The 23,250-nt window shown below is 38.3% G+C and overlaps 1 long non-coding RNA gene across 1 annotated transcript in view; it reads right to left on the bottom strand.

Moving 5' to 3' along the window:
• LOC141279141 (uncharacterized) overlaps positions 1–21,601 on the bottom strand; it is a 95,129-nt gene extending 73,528 nt beyond the window's left edge. Inside the window, exons 1-2 of the long non-coding RNA XR_012332980.1 lie at positions 21,460–21,601; positions 10,081–10,344 (exon numbers count right to left, since the gene is read on the bottom strand). This is a non-coding gene — a long non-coding RNA (uncharacterized lncRNA). The remainder of the gene's footprint in view (positions 1–10,080; positions 10,345–21,459) is intronic.
• Positions 21,602–23,250: the final 1,649 nt, after the last annotated feature.

The raw sequence follows: 23,250 nt of genomic DNA, 5'->3' as shown, positions 1-23,250 counted from the left end.
TTATGTTTTGTTGAAATTGAATTTGTTGAAGCATGAATCATTCTGCCCGAGTCCAACCTAATTGCTCCGACACTGTGGATGGGAAGGATGGCGAAGGAGTTTTCCGTGGAGGTCACCACAGATGACTGTGCGCGCGTACGCGTGGGCATGCGTGTGCATGCCTGCACACACGCGTGCCGCGCTCGCCTTGCACAGAGCCAGCCGCGCTGCTTGGTTCTCTGTGATGATGGGAGGTTGGCAGGGAAGGTTTACAGGTTCAACTGTGGTTTATTCTGCCTCCCACCCCCTACTCATATTTGTGAGTAATTCACTACTTGGCTATTTGGCGTCCTGGGGGTGGGGGGGAGGGGAGGGTCTCTGGGCTTCAGACCGGCCCCCCTCTGGGTGTTGTCTGGCTCCTCAAAGCTGCTAACCGGCAGATTTTATCCATGTTCTCCCAGCTCAGACCCCCTACTGCTCAGCGGGTATCTGAAGGATGCCCTAGGAGATGTGTGCCAGCTGCAGAGCTGTAATTTAAATCCACAGGGCTTTCTGAGGAGGCAAACTGCAAACCCAGAGTGTGGCAGAACCCCTGGAGTTTCCCTCTCTGCGGCGCACTGGGGGATGGGGACTACTTGAGCTCTTACACACTGTGAGTCACCCACAGTCACTCCAGCAAAGAGCTTAGAGCCTTTTTCCTGACTCGGAACTGTGAAGACGTGAGCCCTCAAGTCATCCGGTCATTGTTCATCTCTGTTGTACCAATGGAACAAATGAAATGGGCTTTGCCTATAAGAGGTTGAGTGTAGGTTAGACACGAGTGAGAACTAACTGACCAGTGGTTTTTCTGATTGCAGATGAAAACTGCAAAAGGACAGCAATGAGAGCAAACACTTGTCCACCACTCACTAGGAACCAGGCACTGTCCTAACCACATTTTAACTCATTTACTCTTGACAGCTTCGTGGGGTGGATGTCTTTACCAGCAGCACTTTGCAGACTAGGAAACTGAGGCATGGGAAAGTTAAGTAACCTGCTCACATTCACTTAGCTAGTAAATGAAGGAGCCCAGACTCACTCAGACTGTCTAGTTCCAGGTTTCATGCTCTTAACCACTCCCCTGCATGCCTTGAACATGGCAGACACTATGCTGGGAGCTTTAAAAAGTCATCTGACTTACTCCTCAAAACAATTCCCATTTGACACATTTGAGAGCACTAAAGCTGAAAGAGGCAAAGTAACTTGCAAAGATTATACAAATAGTAAGTCATACAATTAAGATCTGAACCTTTTGGTTCAAAATACCTGCCCGGTGCTGAAGCAGAAGAGAAATGCACAAGACAGGATAGGCACGAGCAACAGTCCATGGGCCCCAAAGCTGTAGTCCATCCAACTGCTCATTGGAAGCTTCTCCAGGCATGTTCCTGAGCTCCTTTCTCCTCCTCTGATTCAGACTTGGGTGTGATCATGGCAGTCTCTTTCCAGTTACTACATCTCTTGCAACCATCTCTTCTATGCCATTATTAAACACAGTAATGAAAGTACTAGCATTTTAAACTAGCACTTTTTAAATCCATTGGCTTTTTTTTAATCTTTATTTCTACTTACTAGAGTTAATTATTAAACAGTAAACACTCCAGGGAAAAGGTAACATTTTAAACCCATGTTGACAAACTTTTGAAACAATTGGTTGAGTGGTCACTGACAATGAGGAATTCTGGGTATAGACTCACAGTGGGCATTTGGAGAATCAAAGAGGCAGTAAGTTTAATTAATAGAGAAATGCAACTCAAAACTGTAATGAAGTATCACCTCACACCAGTTGGAATGGCCATTGTCAGAAAGTCTACTAATAATAAATGCTGGAGAGGGTGTGGAGAAAAGGGAATCCTCCTATACTGTTGGTAGGAATGTAAATTGATGCAGCCACTATGGGGACCAGCATGGAGTTACTTTAAAAAAATGAAAATAGAGTTACCATATGATTCAGCAATCCCACTCCTGGGCATATATCAGAAAAAAACAAAAACTCTAATTTGAAAAGACACATGCACCCCAATGTTCATAGCAGCACTATTTACAATAGCCAAGACATGGAAACAACCTAAATGTCCATCCACAGATGAATGGATAAAGAAGATGTGGTATATATATATACAATGGAATATTACTCAGCCATAAAAAATAATGAAATAAGGCCATTTGCAGCAACATGGATGGACCTAGAGATTATCATACTAAGTGAAGTAAGTCAGATAAAGGCAAACATCTTATGGTATCACTTATATGTGGAATCTAAAAAAATGATACAAATGAACTTATTTACAAAACAGGAATAGACTCACAGACATAGAAAACAAACTTATGGTTACCAAAGGGGAAAGGAGGAGGAGGGTTAAATTAGGAGTTTGGGATTAATAGATACACACTACTAGATATAAAGTAGAGAAACAACAAGGACCTACTGTATAGCACAAAGAACTATATTCAATATCTTGTAATAAACTATAAAGGAAAAGAATCTGAAAAAGAATATATTCTTTTATGTATTCTGAATCACTTTGCTATACACCCAAAATATATAATTGTAATTTATATATTACAATTATATAATTGTAAATCAATTATACTTCATTTTTAAAAAAAGAAAAACACTTTAAAAAATAAAATAAATTAAAGACAAAAAACAAAGAGCCAGCAAGGAATGGTGATAAGGTCAGAGACAGGACCCAATTTACAGCCCAGTTATTCCAGGAAGAAGTCTGTGCTCTTTTCCTTCCCATTCTCTTTTGTTGCCTCTGAAACACCATAGATTCAAAGCTGGTGGATGAGCAGCAAATCCCAAGATCATTGCAGACATGAATGTCAGAGTGTCCAGGGCTCAATATACCACCCAGTTCTTTCAGTTTAGAAACCAGGAGACTCACATCTCAATGGCTACATGATTGTCTATGGTTGCACAGCTGGACAGTATCAGAACCAGTAATAAAACTCAGAAGTATGGTCCTGAGAGAATCAACAGCCCTGAACAGCTAAAGGAAGGGACAGACGACCAGTCCTCTGACTTTCCCTGTCCTTTAAAAGACTATTCTTCTCTAGTAGCACCACAGAAATGTCCTTCCCATGAAATAGTGGGAGTGCTGCATGGTAGAGGAACATGAAATGTGCACTTGGAACTCTACATTCCAAGTCCAGCTCTGATACTCATGACCTGTGTTATCTTGGGCAAGTCACATCCTTTCAAACCTCAGCTTCCTCAACTGTCAATTGAAAAAAATCATCAAACCTTTCTCATTGACTTGTTTTGAGCATGAGATAAAATACCACTTTTGAAAGCACCTGGCATAGCCTCTGGTCCTAGCACATGTTCACCAAGCTTTGCAGCCTCATGAATGCTTTGTCATTGCACTTTGATTGCAAGAGGAGAAATTAGGGTAACAGGTAACTCTTCCTGTTACCTTTGCTTTTTTCCAACCTCTTAGTTTGGTATCATTCTCTGACCTAACAAATTCACTATCAAGTTTACCATCCGGAATGCAGGGATGTTTTAACAATCACTTTTCACCTATGAATTTTATGGAAGCTCACTTATCACCCCCCAGCTTTGGCCTCTCCCAAGTACACCTCTATTCATTGGAAAGCAAGGTGTGCTGTCAGCTGTGCAGCCATTCGTACACCTACCTAAGATCTGAGTCCTCTTTTTCTTATGCCATTTTTTAGTCAAAATGCCTGCTGTCCTGTTTCTCACTTGAAAGTTATTCCATCCTAACCTCTCATATTACTTTTTCCTATTTCTCTTCTCCTTTCTCTGATATCCTTCAATTTCCCCAGTTTCTCTTCTTAACTTCACCCGTTAACCACAGCATTGCTCAGGTTCAGTACATATCCCTCTGCTTTAATTTCTATAACTGGAACAATGGTAACCTCACTCTTTTTTCCCTATTTGGAGAGAGACTCAGGAATAAAATGGCATCTCATCAAGGAAATCAATCATTTCTTATTTGAGTAGTCATTTTAAAGTGATGACTGAGTCTTTGACTTGTAAAGGAAAACTTAGACCTGAACATTAACAACACAGAAGTATCTTCAAACACGCTGTATATGTAGAAGATTTTATGGAAAACTCTGGATTTGGGGGAGGGGAGCAATGAAGACCTAATATGAATATTTTGTCATTGTTATTAAAATTAAAGAAAGAAGTGTAGTTCCATGTTTCAATGAATGGATAAAGGTATAGGAAATCCCAAGGAACAGAGAGGAATAAGAATACAGGGGAAGTAAGAAGTTAGGAATGGAAGTGACCATAAAATTTTAACTTGCTAGGGTTTTCTCTGTACCAACATAACCATAACAAGGAGGCTGCACTTTTCTTAGAAAGTGGAATAGAGATTTAGGACAACATCATCTATTTATAAGATTTAAATTACAACAGTTTTTAAACTAGCACCAGAGTTCATACAAGTCCAAAATAAATATGCACTGCTGATATTGTCTTCAAGGCACCATCTCTTCAGCAATGACACCTCAGTCTGCCCAATAGCAGGCTTATAACTTGGAAACATCTTCTCACTCCTTCATCCCCTGCCCCGTATCCATTGTATATCTAAACTGTGCCAACACCACAGTGGGTGACCGGGCATGACCACAGTAGATTCAGATGTGATCAGTGATCAGTGCGTTGTTGCAATACACCAATTTTAACCTAAGACAATCCAATCCATCTGTGAAAAGGAACAATAAATTCCCATCCTTACTTTTCATCATGTAAACTGGCCAAAATAAATTAGATTGGTGGAACCATTTGTTCCCATCTGGTTGTCACAGGACATGTAGAGTCAGCAGTTTTCTTGGACTTCATCTTCCCTCTAGTTCTTATCCTCTCTCCCATTTCTTTACTACCAGATGCCTGAAGTAGCCTCCAACTTATATCCATCTGTCTCCCTCTTGCTTTAACCTCTGTGATTAAACTGATTTAGATTTAGATTTAGATCCAGGGAAATTGAGCCACGTTTTCACCATTTGTTGGTCTCACCTCAGACCAATAAATAATCATTAGTATACTACCACATGTAAACAGGAGACAAAGTAAATGCATTTGATCTAAATATTTAAGACATTGGTTCTTGGTAAATACAAACTCTTTTCACCTCTGACTACATGTGTTTGAGCAGACATTGGATGAGGGGAAATGGATTGGGGAAGTTTTGTATCATATTTTGGGGAAAAGAATGCTAAAACTCTACCAGTAGGCCATCTGGAAATTTTGAGTTATCCGTACCAGAGACTAGAAGATCTAAAACTTGCATTCCAGAGGATTGGGCATTGCTCTCTGTGTACCTATCAGCATGTATATGTAGACAAGCACTCAAGGGAGACGGGGATTGGGCAGCTGGTTGGATTTACTGAGACATCTTGAACTATTTTTTGAATGTTTGGGGCTTGGCAAATAAATGCATTGTGCCCCAAGCACCTTTTTCCCTTCATTTAAAACCCATGTGTATTGGAGAAGAAATTTAATCCTTATGCTCCTGATTCACTTACATTTAACCCATCAAAATCCAGCTTAGTGGGAACCATTGGATGCCCATGAACCTTCTGAAACTTGTGTAATAAACCACTTGGAGCCGTCTGTTCTTTGAATCTCAGAAACCACAATGAGGAACTATTTTCAGTGGCTTTAGTTGGGAGAGCAAGATGGGATTTCGATTTTGCTCTCAGATTTTGCCACAGCCAACAAATTCTAACTTTGGTCAACACATTGCCACGCCTTGTATTTAGTTTTTGCCAATAACCTGAAATCCAGGGACCACCATTTTTGAAAAGTCAACAAATATGGACTGAGAGCCAACTCCAGCTATGCGCTGAGCACTGTGTGGGTCTCTGGCACTGGGTCCTGATGTCCTCACCAGTGGCCAGCCTCTCCCTGCTCTGGATCTCTAAGTGGTTCTCTTCCCCTCTGTTATAGTCTAAATGTATAGGAGATACTGTTCATTTATAAAGAGTAGTGGAGAATGATGGAAAAGAGAATAACATCAGGAAATAAAATCCTGTAAAGGTAAACAGAGCATGATAACCTATACACTACTGACACAAATTATGGGGACATTTGCGAAATATGACTGAAGTTCATACAATCCATATGCTTACCCAGAGTTTTATCTTTAGACTACTTCAAATGTAATGTGGAAATTAAGATCACTTTTGACTAACTTAATTATCTACATCAGTTGGTAGTAGATGAAGGGAGAATAGTAACTAATATGCAAGTAATTATTATCCAGCTTTGGCTTTTGATTCCTCTGTAACAATCACAGGTAAATTCAAACACGTAATCTCTTCTTTGCCTGGGCCTGAATCTCACTAATATGTGAGAGACAGAGACAGAGAACTATTTATTTCTAGCTCACCTCTCCCTGTTTTCTTGCCCAATTGGATACGTGGTACGAGAAGAAGCCAGGTGGTCTTGACCTGTTCACAGATACCCTGTTCACAAGTAGTCAGGAGTTAGCTTTCCTCCCTGTACTATAAGCCAGACCTTAGAATTTCCTGACCTGTGCCTATGACATTCCCAATATGGTGTTTCATTAAAATCAGAGTGCTCATAAACATCGTTCCTGGAGCTCACATTTCCCCCTCATCCCTCAAGGCACACCGTGTCTTTCCCGTGAGTTCCACAACTCACAACATTTGGAGGAGAAAAGAAGGTCATGAAGGTGTTTTTCCACCTTTCCACTGAGACTACTGTGTTATTTATGCCTCTTCATTTCATCCAGAACCCTACTCTGGGCTACCAAGTTATTAAACATTCACTAATTTCAAGGCTCGTGAAAGTACAATTTCCAGAAGGACAGTAGTTTTTATCGTCCCTCCTTGGTCTCTGAGTAACTTACACCATCAAAAGAGAAAGGGCTGAGGTTTCTCTTGCTAATTCAGTACCAAAATGGAAAAAATAATAATCATAATTTGAACTCCAGAAAGATAAATAAAAATTAGATTAAAGAAGGAAGTTCCTGAGTTGGAAGAGACTACCCATTTGACTAGAATGAAAATGAGATACAATGACACCAAGTACACAAATTCCCAACACATTGTCCTCACATGAGTTGATTAGTCTGAATTCAGCCAGGAGAGCTGTCATAGGAGGGGTACTAAAGGCTTTGAAATCAGATTGACCTGGGTCCAAATCACACCTCTACCTTTTACTACCTATGTCACTCATCTTTATGAGCAACAAGGTTTATCACCTACAAACTAGGAATAATAATAACTTCCTCGGTGTTATCATGAAGACTGAATGGTCTATTTATTTAAAGTGTCTAGTGTAGGGTTGGTACAGAGTGGAAGGTAGTAGAATGGTAGTTATAAAATATCTAGCTCGCATACCTTGCTGTTTTTCTGGAAGATTTCATTAGTTGTCTTTTCAAGTTAAAAATCGAAAGTTATTATTAAAAATCAAATATGTTACCTAGAAGAAATAATAATCTCTTTCAGTGATTGCCACCTTGACATATATTAGTATGCCAGCCAAGCTTTCTGATGCTATAAGGACCTGAGATAGGTAGATTTTAATGGCTAGAAGGAAAGGGGAAAATTTTGGAACATGGTTATGCTGGTGTTAAATGATAAATTGAAGGACATTGCATTTTTAAGAGTTTATTTGAGCAATAACTGATTCAATTTGGGCAACCAGAAGTGATTAGAAATGCTCCAAAAGCAGGAGCTAGGGAAAGACTTTCATAGAGAAGACACAGTGGCAAAGCAAGGAAATTATTTGATTGGCTGTAGCATAAGTGGTTGCATCATTTGGGAAAGCTTAGTTGACTATTTGTGATTGGTTGTCCTTAAGCTTCAATTTCATGATCTTGAGGCATTACAGACTTCAGTTTGCTTACACAGGCTACTAAGGCAATAAAGCCACCTCAGTCCAATGGCCTCCTTGTTTAATTGAACACTATGAAAGCAAATTCAAGTGGGCATTTATTGTTGAAATTCCAGGAAGTCAGGATGCCAAATGAGAGTGGGGAGGCAGAGCAAAGGGAAATGGAAGAAAGGATGAGAAACTGCATAAGGAGAAATTTCATAGTTTTGCTTAGGAGCCCAGGATCAAATCCTGCCACAATCTGTGCTTGCATCACTAGTATACCACCTCATCCACGTCATCATTTGCCTTCTTGTGCAACTCTGCCTGGAGTCTAATTTCTTCATAAGATCGCTTACAGCAGCATATATAGTAGGAACAGAACATATGTGGTTGGATGATCCAGGGACTCCAGTAGGAGTTCTAGACACCTGTGGATCAACAGACAGCGTTCCCAGCCCTTATCAAACAGGGCCTTTGTATTTCTCTTTTGCGAAAAATACAGAGCGATAGAGTCTCCACTCAGGAACCTTTGACAAGTCACAGAATATAAAATAACTGCTTGAGCCTTACTACCTAAATGATGAGCGTTGTCACACGCACCTGCCTCAGGAAACAGAGAGGAGGCAATGGAATTCTAGCAGCACAGGGAGATTAAAGGGTTTGGATAAGTGGTACCTTAGTGATTATTTTCTGGAAACTGATAAATTTGCAGACCACATCAAAGTTTCCCCTCCTGCTAAGCGGGAAGTTTTCCACCCATGGGCACATTGGTTTTATGAGAAAAGTATTTAATGGGAGACCCCCACATTTCATAATGGCCTTCGATTCTGCTAGGAATTGCTTTACATAAGATGGTGTCAAGCTATTCTTCAGGCCTGCTGAAGATAAAAGGAGGTTTCTAAGATGACTGCAAAATGAACATATTTTAAATGTCCATCTTAAAGCTCTGCAAGAGAGGGAAAATGTGCCTATCACGCAGACTTTCGCTGTGTGTTTTTCTTTCGTGTTTCTTTCAACATCTGATGATATGAGAGATGGAAGACTAAGAGAAGGAAACTCTTCACCCAGTCTTCCTGAAAAGAATGCTCTTTTGAAAAAGGTTTTCCTTAGAGCATAGTAAGGATATTGGGTTAAACAGTGGGTCCAAAGGCTATAAGAAGATGCTGAAACTAGGGCCATATTATTCTCCCAAAGTCTCAAAGTTTTCTTGGCCAAAATTATTTCTTTATTTCTCTTTGACTTATATGTATCAAAAAAGAAAACTTGATTTCTTCTATTGAGGCCTAGATAGTTTCCCATGGACCACTTCAATACAAGGTACTGTACTGAAGCCTGATTATTCTTCTAGGATGGGCCAATTATTGACCACTCACCCCTGCTCCATTCCATTTTCTGCCATCTATGCCCTGTCCTGCTCTCTGGTCATCTGATCCCCACAGATTTCTTTATCCAGGTTCCCTTGGCAGCTGGTTTTAGATGTTTTGGGTTTAGCCAATGGAAGACACTGACAAGTTATTTAAAAGTAAGGGCAAGAGGTGATGGCAGCAAAATGGTAGAGTAAGGACTTCCAAAAAATTTCCCCTCCATAAGAGCAACCCCCCCCAAAATTGCAACTGTCAGAATCAGTTTTTCAGAATTCTAGAAATTAATCAAAGACTTGTAGCAATCCAGTAGCTTTCACTCAAGATAAACAGCTGAATCTCTGTAAAAGCAGCAACTTTGACCCTGGTCCCATCCCCACTCCCCCAGCTTAGAGGTAGCCTTGAAAAATAACATCCTGCATTCCTGGCACCTGACAGAGCAGAATGAAGCTGGAGCTCTTTCAAAGACTCATTCGCAAAGAGCAATCATTTGACCTATCTCATGGTTCTCTAGTAGATCCAATCAGAAAGCTTCATTTTCACTCAAAAGTCTTTATTTCACCTGTCTCAGAACTTGCATAGTGCTGAAAGCCCCTGGGGATAGGGACATTTTTTTAAAATCATGTATCTGGTAGTGTTTTAATATACTGTCCAAGGCAATGTGGGGAAAGCAACAGACAATCAAAAGGATTAAAAAGAAAAGCTAGACAATGAGTTGTCTACAGGGGCTTAGAAAGGCTTCAACTTAGTCCTGGAAATCTGGAAGGCCAAGCCTAAGCCTAGGGCTATGCCCATGTTTACAAAAGACCTGAGAAGGCCCTGGCTGACCTTGAGGCTCTGTACAAGCAGGAAATCAGTGAAAACAACCCAAATACTCACCAATTGATGAATGGATAAACAAATGTGGTATACCCATACATTGGAATATTATTCATCCTTAAAAAGGAATGAAGTAGGGCTTCCCTGGTGGCGCAGTGGTTGAGAGTCCGCCTGCCGATGCAGGGGACACAGGTTCATGCCCCGGTCCGGGAAGATCCCATATGCCATGGAGCAGCTAGACCCATGAGCCATGGCCTCTGAGCCTGCGCATCCGGAACCTGTGCTCCACAACGGGAGAGGCCACAAGAGTGAGAGGTCCGTGTACTGCAAAAGAAAAAAAAAATAATAAAAGAATGAAGTAGTGATACATACTATAATATGGATGAACTTGAAAGCATTATGCTAAGTGAAGGAAAAAAGACACAAAAGGCCATATACTGTATGATTCTATTCCTATGAAAAAATGTCTAGAATTGACAAATCCACAGAGATAGAAAATAGACTAGTACTTGCCAGGGGTTGGAGGAAGAAGACAATGGGCAGTGGCTGCCTATGGGTATGGGATTACTTTTTGGGGTGATGAAGACATTCTGGAATTGGATAATGGTGATGTTGCACAACCTGTGACTATATTATAACCACTGAATTGTACATTTTAAAATGGTGAATTTTATGTTATGTAAAATTTTATGTGAATTATAGCTCAGATTTTTTAAATGTGGAGGTGGGGAGGTTGGCATATTTCTTCTCCCCTTTCTTACTTTTCAGTTAAGCCTTTCTGGAAGCAGACATGTTCTTCTACATCTATATTTCCCACCAAACAGTCCCTTCTTCATAACTCCACCCCACACTAGGCTCCAGGAACACTTTTTCTTCTCCTTGCCCCTTGGTCTAAAAGTGGTAATGGTGCCCCATTCTTGCTAGTCTCTGGGAGCCTCAACTTCTTTGTTTCCTTAAGCTTTCTGACACCACTGGAAGTAGTCCCTTCATTAAAGGCACAGACCATCTCAGTGACTTCTGTTTCCTGGTGAGAGCTGACTGTGAAGCCATGTTCTCTGAAGCTCTGATTCTCTGGAATGGGCTACCACGGAGAATGGATAGGACAGTAGGATTCTCAAGGAACACGGATGTTTTCCAATATCCTGTTTTCCCATTGTCATCCCATTCTCTACTCCCTTGAGAGATTTCATGGCCCACAATGGCTTTAGCTATCACTTCTTTACATATACTACTCAGTTAGGGATTTCTGTCTCTAACTAGATTCCTGAGTTTTAAACAAACCTTTCCAACGGCACATGAAAGTCTCCCCATGAATGTCTTACAGATATAGCTCAGTATGCGTGCGCACTTGGCAGTTTTAGTGAATGGTACCACCATCTGTCCTATCATTCAAATTAGACACTTCAACACTATCTTCAAGTCTACTCTCTTCCTCATTGTCCAATCGGACCTCAAATCCCACTTATACATTAGAAATATTTATGAGGGGGAGGTCTTCAATTCCCCTGATTTCCTCATCTTATGTTCCGACTAATAAATAGCCTTTCTACTACCAGTTTCTTCTTTGTAGGACATTTTCGAACATACCCAAAATACCATGATCAATCTCAAGAAATTTAACACTGATGTCATAATGTTATCTAAATACAATAATAGTCAATTTTCCCAATTATCCTAATAATATCTTTAATGATTAATTTTTCCAACCAAAGTTCAAATCTAGTGTCATAGATTACAGTTATTTGTCATGTCCCTTTATTCTTCATTAACAATTCCTTGCTTTATTTTTTGGTCTTTCATGACAGTGAGATTTTTGCAACACCTAAGAAAGTTCTTCTGTAGCCAGTATCATAAATATGACTCATGTTTAAATTCTGATTAGACATATTTGGCAAGAATATAACATAAATGGCGTTGGGTCTTTCTCAGTGCATCACATCAGGAAGCATATAATGTCAGATTATTTCATTATGGGTAATGATATTCCATTACTGGTTAAGATAACATCCAACAGATTTTTTTCCAAAGTAGAAATAGCTTTTTCTCTTTTGCAGTTAGTAAGTAATTTGTGAGGTTAAACTTTAAAACTATACAAATATCTTGTTACTCAAGAACATTCCCCCAAATTATTTTAGTATCTACTGTTGCTACTTGTCTGAATGAACCATTATGTCAATGGAGACAAACTGGTTATTTTCTAATTCTACTATTCCTTCCACACTCTACTAGCATCCTTCTGTAAAAAAACCTCTTCTTTACCCTCCTACCTCATTTTGTTTTGTTTGTTTTTGAATATTATTATTTTTTTTTTCGGTACACGGGCCTCTCACTGTTGCGGCCTCTCCCGTTGCGGAGCACAGGCTCCGGACGTGCAGGCTCAGCAGCCATGGCTCACGGGCCCAGCCGCTCGGCGGCATGTGGGATCTTCCCGGACCGGGGCACGAACCTGTGCCCCCTGCATCGGCAGGTGGACTCTTAACCACTGCACCACCAGGGAAGCCCTCATTATTCTTTCAATGCTTAAGTTTTCCCTAATCTGGCCAGTGGGAACATCTTTAAGCGTCTCTTGTGTTCATTTGACATGTTCCCATTTTCTTGCTTTCTGAGACATTAAAATACTCCAGATTCAATTTGAATTATTCTTTCCTCATACCTCATTGAACAGAGCTAATAAACATGTGTTTAAATCATGAGCTCATTCTGATACCTTCAAATCTAATACAGAGAGCTTTTCATCTCCTCCCATTCCTTATTTCTAGCTCCTTTCTCTCATAATAAAAAACACCAAATATTGCCTCATTTGCTCTGTCATACAATTTGCACAAAGTAGTGTGGGAATTGGTACAACAATACCACAACCAACAACAAATCTACCAAGTAAAGTGTACATTTCTTTCCCATTCATTTTTGCCCTTAGACTATATCCCACTGAGCATGTACAGCAGATTTCTGTGTTCAGTTAGTTGGGTTAATTCTTTCTTTTTGTGGGGTTCTGTTATCAACTAGTTGTACAGTAGGGTTCATTTGCTTCTCTTTTTGTTCAAATTAGTGGTGTGCCCTTGTTTATTTAATTTTATTTTTAAATATGCATAACTTTTTCATGATTTAAAAGTCAAAACTATATTAAAAGTTGTCACGGCTTCCTCATCCTCTCTATCCTTTTCTCATTCCTGACCTATACCTGTTATGCAGGCAACCATTTCAGTAGCTTCTGGTTTATTCTCTCCATGTTTCTTTTTACAACAGTAAGTGTGTGTGTGTGTGTGTGTTCTTCTTTCTTATTTACTCCCCTTTCTTACATAAAAGTAGCCTACTGTTTGTAAACTTTTTCACTTTGTGTTTTTTACTTGAAACAGATCCTAGAAGTGACTCTGAACAATTAATAGAGATCTCCCCCATTCTTTTTATAGTTTAATAGTTGCTCTGATGTGTGGATATACCATAGCTTATTTAACCAATATTTTATATATTGTATTCAGGTTGTTTCTGTTACTTTACTCCTATAAATCATAGTATGATGAATAACCTTGTGCATATGGTTTTTGTTTGTTTGTTTGTTTGTTTTTGAGGGTTAGCTTCAGGGTCCTATTGCTTGGTCAAAGGATAAATGTTGCACAGATAATTTTTAGATACTTAGATGTATTTCCCTCCAAATAGATTATACCATTTAAATATCTACCGGCAACATATGTGCCTGTGTTATAGGCTGAATTTTATCACTCCAAATTTATATATTGAAGCCCTAACCCACAGTATCCCAGAAAATGTGATTATATTTGGAGATAGGGCTTTTAAAGAGGTGGTTAAGTTAAAATAATGTCATTAAGGTAAATCCTAATCCAATCTGACTGATGTCATAAGAAGAGGAAATTTGGACACACAATGAGATACCAGGGATGTGCCTGCACAGAGGAAAGTCCTCATGAGGGTACAGTGAGAAGGCAGCCATCTGCAAGCAAAGGAGAGAGGCCTCAGAAGAAATACAACCCACCAACAATTTGATCTTGGACCTCCAGCTTCCAGAACTGTGAAAAAATAAATTTCTGTTGTTGAAGCCACCTAGTCGGTGGAATTTTGTTATGGCAGGCTGAGCAAACTAATACAGCTAATTTCTCCACAGCTGCACCAACATTTTTGAGCATTTTTCATGTGTTTAAGGATCATTTCCCTATATTTTTGTGGAGCTTGGTGATTTGGGTTTTTTTCTCAATTTTTAAAAGTACTTTATATATTAAGGAGATAGCCATTTATTTCTGACACATCATGTTGCAAATATTTTCCCCTAGTGAGCCATTTTTCTTTTGATTTTGCTTATTTTTTTGCCATGCAATTCTTTCTTAATTTTATGTAGCAGAATTTATCAATCTTTTGTTGTTGTTCATATGCATTTTGAGTCACATTGAGTAAACATTTTCCCACACTAAAGTTACAAAAACATTCATCCATGTTTTCTTTCAGTACTTGTATGACTTGTTTATTTTGTATTTTTACATTTAAGTCTCTCACCTTTTTATAGTTTATGGTATATGGTGTAAGGTAGGAGTCAGTTTTATCTTTTTCCAAATAGTTATTCAGCTGTCCCAACACCATTTATTTAAAAAGCCTGCATTTTCTCCAGTGATTTGAAATGCCATGTTTATTTAATAATACACTTTTGTGCATACTTGAATCCATTTCTGGACTTTATTCAGTTTCTCTGGTCTCTCCATCCATGTGCTAGTACCACACTGTATTCATCACTGAGCACTTAAAGTGTGTTTTCATATCAGGTAAGATCCTTCTCCCTCATTGCTTCCCCCTCCTCCTGCCCAAGATTTCCTAGCTATTTTTGTATGTTTATTTTTTGACATGACTTTAGAATCAACTCATTTATCTCATGGGGGGCAGGGGAGCTTGTTGGCATTTTTCTTTCAACTGGATTAAATTTATATGCTAACTTGAGAAGAACTGCCATCTGAATAATGTTGAGTAGTTCTCACCAAGAACAGATGTCTTTTTACTTTCTCAAGCCTGCTTTCACCTTTTTTGGGAAGATTTCTAAATTTTCTTCATTTAGATTTTGCATGTTTCTTTTTAAGTTTTATCTTTTTTGTTGCAATCACAAATGAGTTTTTCCCCTTATGTTGTATCTTATAATTGGTTATTTTCTACAGAAATCTACTGATTTTTTTTTCTTTTAATTTATTTTATTTATTTATTTATTTTTGGCTGTGTTGGGTCTTCGTTGCTGCGCACAGTCTTTCTCTAGTTGTGTCGAGCAGGGGCTACTCTTCATTGTGGTGCACGGGCTTCTCATTGCGGTGGTTTCTCTTGTGAAGCACAGGTTCTAGGTGCACAGGCTTCAGTAGTTACGTCATGCGGGCTCAGTAGTTGTGGCTCACAGGCTCTAGAGCACAGACTCAGTAGTTGTGGTGCACAGGCTTAGTTGCCCCGTGGCATGTGGCATCTTCTCGGATCAGGGATCGAGCCCATGTCCCCTGCATTGGCAGACGGATTCTCAACCACTGAGCCACCAGGGAAGCCCCAATCTACTGATTTTTGTAAGTCAATTTTATATCCTACTCTCTGACTGAGTTCCTTACTAATTTACATTAGTTTAATCACTAATTCTTGGGTTTTCAAGCTTCATTATAATTTCATCTATATATAGAGATGGTTTTTCTTCCTCTCAAATGGTAATGATTAACAGCTGCAACACAACGTTACATAGAATGAAAGTAGAGGGTATCTTCACCTTATTTCTAGTCTTGGCAGGAGTGTTTCCCATGCTTCTCAATTAAATAAGATGCTACATTTAGGATATATGCACACACACACACATAATTAAATCATATATATATACATGCACATATATGTAAATTGTGTAAAGAAATTAACCATCAATTCCTATTTTACTGAGTACATTTTTCAGGAATGGGTGTTAAATATTATTGAAGGTCTTTCAGCATCCATGGAGACAATCATATGATTTTTCTCCTTAAATCTATTGATAAGGTGAATTTTATTAGTAGATTTCTTCATATTGAAACTCCTGCCTTCCTGAAATTTGGTCTTGATGTTTTATTTTATTAAGATAGTTTTGGATTCTTTTTGCTAGAGTTTTATTTAGTTTTTGCAACTATAATTATAAAGAAAATTTGTCTGTAGTTCTCTATAAACTATATTATTATTATAATTATTATTAATAATCTTTATTAGGTTTAGGTATCAACATTACACTTACTTCCTAAAAAGAATTTGGAAGTTTTCCTTCATTTTCTATATTCTAGAACAATTTATGAAACATTGAGATTATCTGATCTTTGAAGGTTTGTAGAATTCCCCTGTGCAACCATCTGTGTCTGGTGTTTCTATATGCAATAATTTGTTGATTACTTTCTCCATCTTTTTTTCATCCTGGAGAGTGGTCTGTCTGAGCTTTTTGTATAAAATGGGGTCTGTTTTGGTAAATTACATTTTCATAGAGAATAATCATTTTCATAATTTTCAAATGTATTAGCATAGAGTTTTGCAAAGTAGTCTACTTATGATTGACTTTATCTTTATAATAGTTATTTCCCTCTAGTCTTTCCTTAGTTTGCATGTTTGTGTTTTGCCTTTTTTCTTGATTAGGTTAGCTATTGGTATGTATATTTTACTTTTTTTTTTTCCCAAAACAACCAGCATTTTGATTCATTTATTAGTTCTACTCTTTTTACTGTTTTCTATCACATTAATTTATTCTTTTATCTTTATTATTTCCTTCCTTGTGCTTCCTTTTTGTTTGCTTTGTGATTTTTCTATATTTTTGACTTAGGAATTAGATTTGTTTAATTAGTTTTTTATTGATTTAAGTAATTAAGACATGGATTTTCATCAGATCATTGCTTTAATTGTATCTCATAAATTCTGAAGGGCATATTTTTCATTCTAATTATTGTTTTTACAAATTCTGCAATTTCAGTTTTACATCCCCTTTCACCCAATAGTAGTTTAATGGAGAATTGTTGTTGTTGCTTAATTTCCAGATGGAAGGACGTTTTAAAGTTTTCTTATTAATTTCTACTTTATGGCACTTACTAGGACTTTCTTTATGACCCAACATGTGGTCAATTTTTGTGAACATTCTATTTGTGTTTTAAAAAGAAAGCATATACTCCATATTTTCAAGGTTTGAGATTTGACATAAATCCATAATACCTACTTTATTGATTATGTTGATTAGGTCTTTATACCCTTATTTATTTTATTGTTTTCATTCTTCTGTACTATTTTGTTAATCTCTTTATTCTTAGCCTTTCTGAACCACTTTGTTATAGGTCTCTTTTGTTATAGGTGTGCCTTTCCATTTATTTCGTGGGATTGAGCCTTGCTGTGAGTCAATTTCAATGTATTTTTAATGAGGGAGTAATGCAATTTATTAATAAATGTTTCAATTAATTGTAATAATATAACAAATATAAGTTATTAATATGACTGCTTGTTCTCAACTCATATTTTGTGTAAAATTGACTGTGTATATATTATTTTCTCTATGTGGTTGGTTTTCTGTGCCCATTTTATATTTCTTTTGGTATTTAGGAAGTTTAGTATGTTCACTGTAGTGGCTGCCTTTTCACTAATACCATTTCGTAATGCCTTTAGTCCATTTTTTCTTGCTTGCCCTTCTACATTTTTGTCTGTCTGCTTTAAATGGAATCCTTCACTCTTACCTATTGTCTATGCAACAGTGTATTATTTCACTTTTGTCAGAACACATAGCAGTCATACTGTGCTTCCACTCTTGTCCCCATCCTTGTTTTAGGTACAGATGTACATTGAAATATATTTGACCCTCACGCTCAATCCATTCATCAGAGTTCCCCTGTCCTGGTCCTATCTTGATTGAATCATGTTCACCCTCTGGCAGATTCCTGACAGGGGAACAGCAAGTATTCTGAGATTTTGCACATAGAAAACTGTTTCTCACAGTCTTGGTCCTAGGCGATGAGCTCATCTAGAAAGAGAATATTCCTGTCACACTTCCTTTCGTTTCCTGAAAGTGCGACTCCATTGTTCTCTTCTTTTGTATGAAAAGTCTGATGCTTACTTGATTTTCTTTTCGATGTAAGTGATTTAGTCTTTTTGCCTGGAGACGTGGCAAACATTTTCTTTACCTTTAAAGTATAATATTTTCCTGGTATATGCCTTGTCTTTCACCATTCCAGGTTTATTTTCCCAAGAACACAATGGGTCCTTTAAAGATGCAGATTCAAGTCTTCTTTCAATTTTAAAAATTTGTCTTAGTTTGTAGTTTGAAATACTAGTTATTTTCCATTGTAATATTGTTCTTTTTCAGACTTTTCTGAGCCTATCGTCTATCAATTATTTTCCCTCTGATCTTTTTTCCTTCATTCCTTATTTAATTTTCATCCTCTTTCTATTATGTTCCTCAATGTCTCATCATCTGTCATCCCATGAATACCTTATAATTTAGCCTCTATTTTTTTAGATGATTTTGTCTTTTCCTTCCATTTCTTTCCTGAGTTTATTCAACTCTTATTTCACATTTTCCCTGGTTTTTTGTCTATTTCTGTTCTAAACTTTAGAACTTCTGATTTAAAATTTCTTAAAGATTTCTTTAAGATTTCTTTCATATTTTCAAATGCTTGTTTTAGGATATTTAATTCAATTTGGGTGTTATCTTAAAGTTTTCTTCGGCTTCTTGTTTGATTTAGATAGTAACATTTGCATCTGCTGAAATGTTTGGATTCTCGTATTTTGTTTTCTTAGTGGCCTCGTACATATGTTGTCTGCCATTTTCTGTTTATATTTAAGTGTTTACATAAAAAGTTGTATGTAGGCACAATTATGGTGGTTGGGTGCCTGACAGTGTTTCTTAGTTCAAGAGCACCCTCTTCTGTTGGTATAGAAAAGTGTAGTTTCTTTCACTGATGGCACTTTAAGGAGGAGGGATTGGTATCCCTTCTGATTTTTGAGATTCACTTTCGTTTAGCAGAACAATCTCACTTCCTTATTTCCCTTCTCTAACAAGCTTCCAAAAGCACCCCTACCAAGTGGTCCTCTCTCCTCCAGAAGTGATGCGTTTCCCACACTACCAACCCCTGTCTCATGCACTGTCAAGCCCTTCCATTCAATTCCCAGAGAACCTGTACTTCCAGCTACCTGGGCTCAGCACTGTTCTCATTATTTTTCACTCACTTGTGAACTCCTCTTTCTGAGCGTTATTTTATCAGTGACCAGACCCATCTCCTCTTTTCCCTGTGTCTTCAACCTGGTTCTTTGTTCCAGCATGAGGGGGTCTGTTGTTGACCCTGTTGGACTAGTGTAATTTGAAGCTGGGAGTATTCTCTCTCTCCTAGTTATTTTATATGTATGTGTGTATATATGTATATATATAATACATATATATTTATACATATATAATTTACACATATACATATAATTATAAATATATAAATATGCATACCTATTAGAGAGACAGACAGACAAAGAGAGAGAGACTCTGGAAGTCTTTATTGACTCAGGGAATTCCTAAAGCTATTTTGACCATAAGAAAACTAAGTTTTAGGGTTACTAATGAAGCCTTATTAGAGTCAGGTCCCTTGGCTTCCAGACCAGTTTTCTCACTAACACCCCATGTGGCCTTGGACAAGTCACTTAACTTCCCTGGATGCCAGTTTTCTTTCAGTGGAAGAATATCTGTAAGTGTCTTGCCATTGATATTCAACAAGCTTTAGACTCCTCCATCCCTCTTACCGTCTTGGCTCCCTTCCCCGTATGACGCACACAAATGGAATTAACTTGCATCTTACAACTCAGAGGCGTCAGCATCACAAAGAAAACTAGCCCAGTGTTAACTGAGTCTTGGCAAAATGCAAATATTAACTTGCTTCCCCTGCTGGTTTAAAGAGAATTGAGGTCTCTGTTAATTCAATTTGTAGCCCTCCCAGGGCTGAAGGCTCAGTTCGGAGCTGCCACGTGTCTGTGTTGCATTTCTTTTACAAGGTCAGGATGTTCCCTCTCAAACACACAGAGTCCCCAGCAAGACCAGGGAGAAGCCACTGCCACAAGTGCCTTCCCTTTTCTCCATGCTCTTCTGGGCTTGGGGTCCTGCCCTTAAACAAACTCCCACTCTATGAAATATCTCCACTCCTAAAGGAGACCATAATTTTAAATAAACCAAAATCGGGAAGAAGCAGGGGAATTGCAAGGGTAAATGTGAAAACATACAAGGTCACCATAACCACTCTTGCTCAATAATGAGAATTTATGCAGTGCTCTCAGTTTTCATGTGGCTAAAATAATGATACATACTCCCCACTCATAGTGGCTGAAGAGATAATATCACAGATGATTCATCCCAGTAGTGCCCTCCAGAAGTCATCTTGCCAATGCCCTTGCCTCACTATGAAATGGCCCTCACCCATTATAAACAGATATGAGTATTAAGTGGATAGAGAGAGCCTCCTATTCTTAAAGCTGTCAAGGTCAGGAGATGCGTCTACCCCCTCAGTCACCTGCTCGCGGGTTCCCACCACTTTGACATTCAGGAAGCCAAGCAGAAATAGACTTCCTTTATCAGCATCCAATATCCAGCCCTATTCATTCCAAAACTGTATCCAACTGTCACTCGTAAGCTTTCTATCTCTCTGCATCTGCATCCAGAACACTGGCTGCAATGGTGACAACAATATCAGGCCAGCACACACACACGCACACAGACACACATGAGTGCACACACTCATATACACACATGCACACATGCAGATATCCACCCACCCATGTGTGCCCGTGTAGTTAGGTACAATGTCAGAGAAAAGAGGAAAATATGTTAAAATGGAACATATCCTTGGAGAAAGGATTGGAAAACCAGAGGGAGAAAGAACAGACCCACACAGCCCCCTGAGCACCAAAATATCTCATCTAATTTTACCGTCTCTACTAATCCAGCTTCATTCCAGAGGTCAAGAAGGTTATTCTGATCTCACTCTCTGGCCAGCCTCTTTGCAAAGGAAAACAGAACAACATTCAAACATGAATCTGATCTTAATTCTAGTGCATAGAATCCTTCATTGGCAGGAAAACACTTGAGGCCACATGAAGCTCTCAGAATAGCTGACTGAGGTTAGAGGAGATACATTAACCATACTACTGCCAAAGATGGAATACTTTTTGTTATTTTTATCTTCTTCTAATTCAAAAAAAGCATATTCTATCTAAAAGCTATGAATCTCAATGCATCAAACATTACCAGGCTTGTGGTATATGATGGCTAATCTGTTTACCAAACCTGGAGACATCAGGCAAAAATCAAGCCCCCAAAAGGTGGCTCAAGGTTAAAAGAGGTTTGACATTCCATATCCTCCCCGACACGGCCCCAGCCCACCTCTTGGACGACAAATCTTTTCCACTATCTCCCTACATTCCACTCTGTTACAGACCAATTTAATCACTCACGTTTTCCAGACGTGTTTCTTAGAATATTGTTCTCAAATGTCTTCATATCTCTATGTCTCTTCAGGGCTTGGTAAAATATCACCTTCTCTGTGGAACTTTCCCTGGATCTCTAGCTGGAAGAAATTTCCCCTTTCACTGAGTTCCTTTTCTAACTTCTTACCACACTTGGCACATTCTACTTGGTAAAATAGCTATTTACCAACATGTCTTAGCTTAGCTGAGCTGAGAAATGAGAAGCCAATGAAGTGTTCTAAACAGGAGAATAAGGGTCAGATTCGTGTTTGAATGACTGGCTCAGTTGAAGATGGAAATGCTAATATCTATGTGATATTGGAATAGCAGGAAGGTCTCTATGCAAAGAGGAATAATACAGGCAATGTAAACCATTGTAAGCCAGTCTGCAAATGGCCACCTGGTAGAAGCACTTAAGTCCAGTCGTGACCTTAGCACTATTTTGAACTAGAACTACAACTAGTTTGAAATGAGTAGGAGGTATAATAACATAATGGCCAATCATCAACTCAAGTAATAGAGAGAAAATGGCAGAATTTAGATATAAACCCTAGTCTTGCTGTGCAAAAAAAAAAGGTAGTAGGTCACTTCTCCAAGTCTCTGTGTACTTGTCTGTAAAATAAAGATACAAAGGGTGGCTAGTCCTTAGATTTACTTTGAGGACTCAATGTGGTAATATACACAGAGTTCTTGGCATCACCCCTGGATTACAAAGGGGACTCAATAAATATTCACTGACTGTTTTTGAGGAAATAAATATTCAATAAATATTAGTAAGTAAAAAGGAAGCCCTTTAAATACAACAACTGGCCTTTGCCATTGAAGCAAAGACAGTCTAAAACAATTAGAGGAAGAAGAACAAAAACACCCCAAGTTAGAAGAAGGAAAGAAATCATAAAGATCAGATCAGAAAAAAAAAGAAAAAGAAATGAAGGAAATGATAGCAAAGATCAATAAAACTAAAAGCTGGTTCTTTGAGAAGATAAACAAAATTGATAAACCATTAGCCAAACTCATCGAGAAAAAAAGGGAGAAGACTCAAATCAATAGAATTAGAAATGAAAAAGGACAAGTAACAACTGACACTGAAGAAATACAAAAGATCATGAGAGATTACTACAAGCAACTCTATGCCAATAAAATGGACAACCTGGAATAAATGGACAGATTCTTAGAAACGCAAAACCTGCCAAGACTGAATCAGGAAGAAATAGAAAATATGAACAGACCAATCACAAGCACTGAAATTGAAACTGTGATTGAAAATCTTCCAACAAACAAAAGTCCAGGACCAGATGGCTTCAGAGGCGAATTCAATCAAACATTTAGAGAAGAAATAATACTTATCCTTCTCAAACTCTTCCAAAATGTAGCAGAGGGAGGAACACTCCCAAACTCATTCTACAAGGCCACCATCACCCTGATACCAAAACCAGACAAGGATGTCACAAAGAAAGAAAACTACAGACCAATATCCCTGATGAACATATATGCAAAAATCCTCAACAACATACTAGCAAACAGAATCCAACAGCACATTAAAAGGATCATACACCATGATCAAGTGGGGTTTATTCCAGGAATGCAAGGATTCTTCAATATACACAAATCAATCAATGTGATACACCATATTAACAAATTGAAGGAGAAAAACCATATGGTCATCTCAATAGATGCAGAGAAAGCTTTTGACAAAATTCAACACCTATTTATGATAAAAACCCTCCAGAAAGTAGGCATAGAAGGAACTTGCCTCAACATAATAAAGTCCATATATGA

The sequence above is a fragment of the Tursiops truncatus genome, chromosome 7 (assembly GCF_011762595.2).
Source record: "Tursiops truncatus isolate mTurTru1 chromosome 7, mTurTru1.mat.Y, whole genome shotgun sequence".
Taxonomy (NCBI): Eukaryota; Metazoa; Chordata; class Mammalia; order Artiodactyla; family Delphinidae; genus Tursiops; species Tursiops truncatus.
The sequence above is the reverse complement of the archived record's forward strand: the minus strand, read 5'-3'. Positions and strand labels throughout refer to the sequence as shown.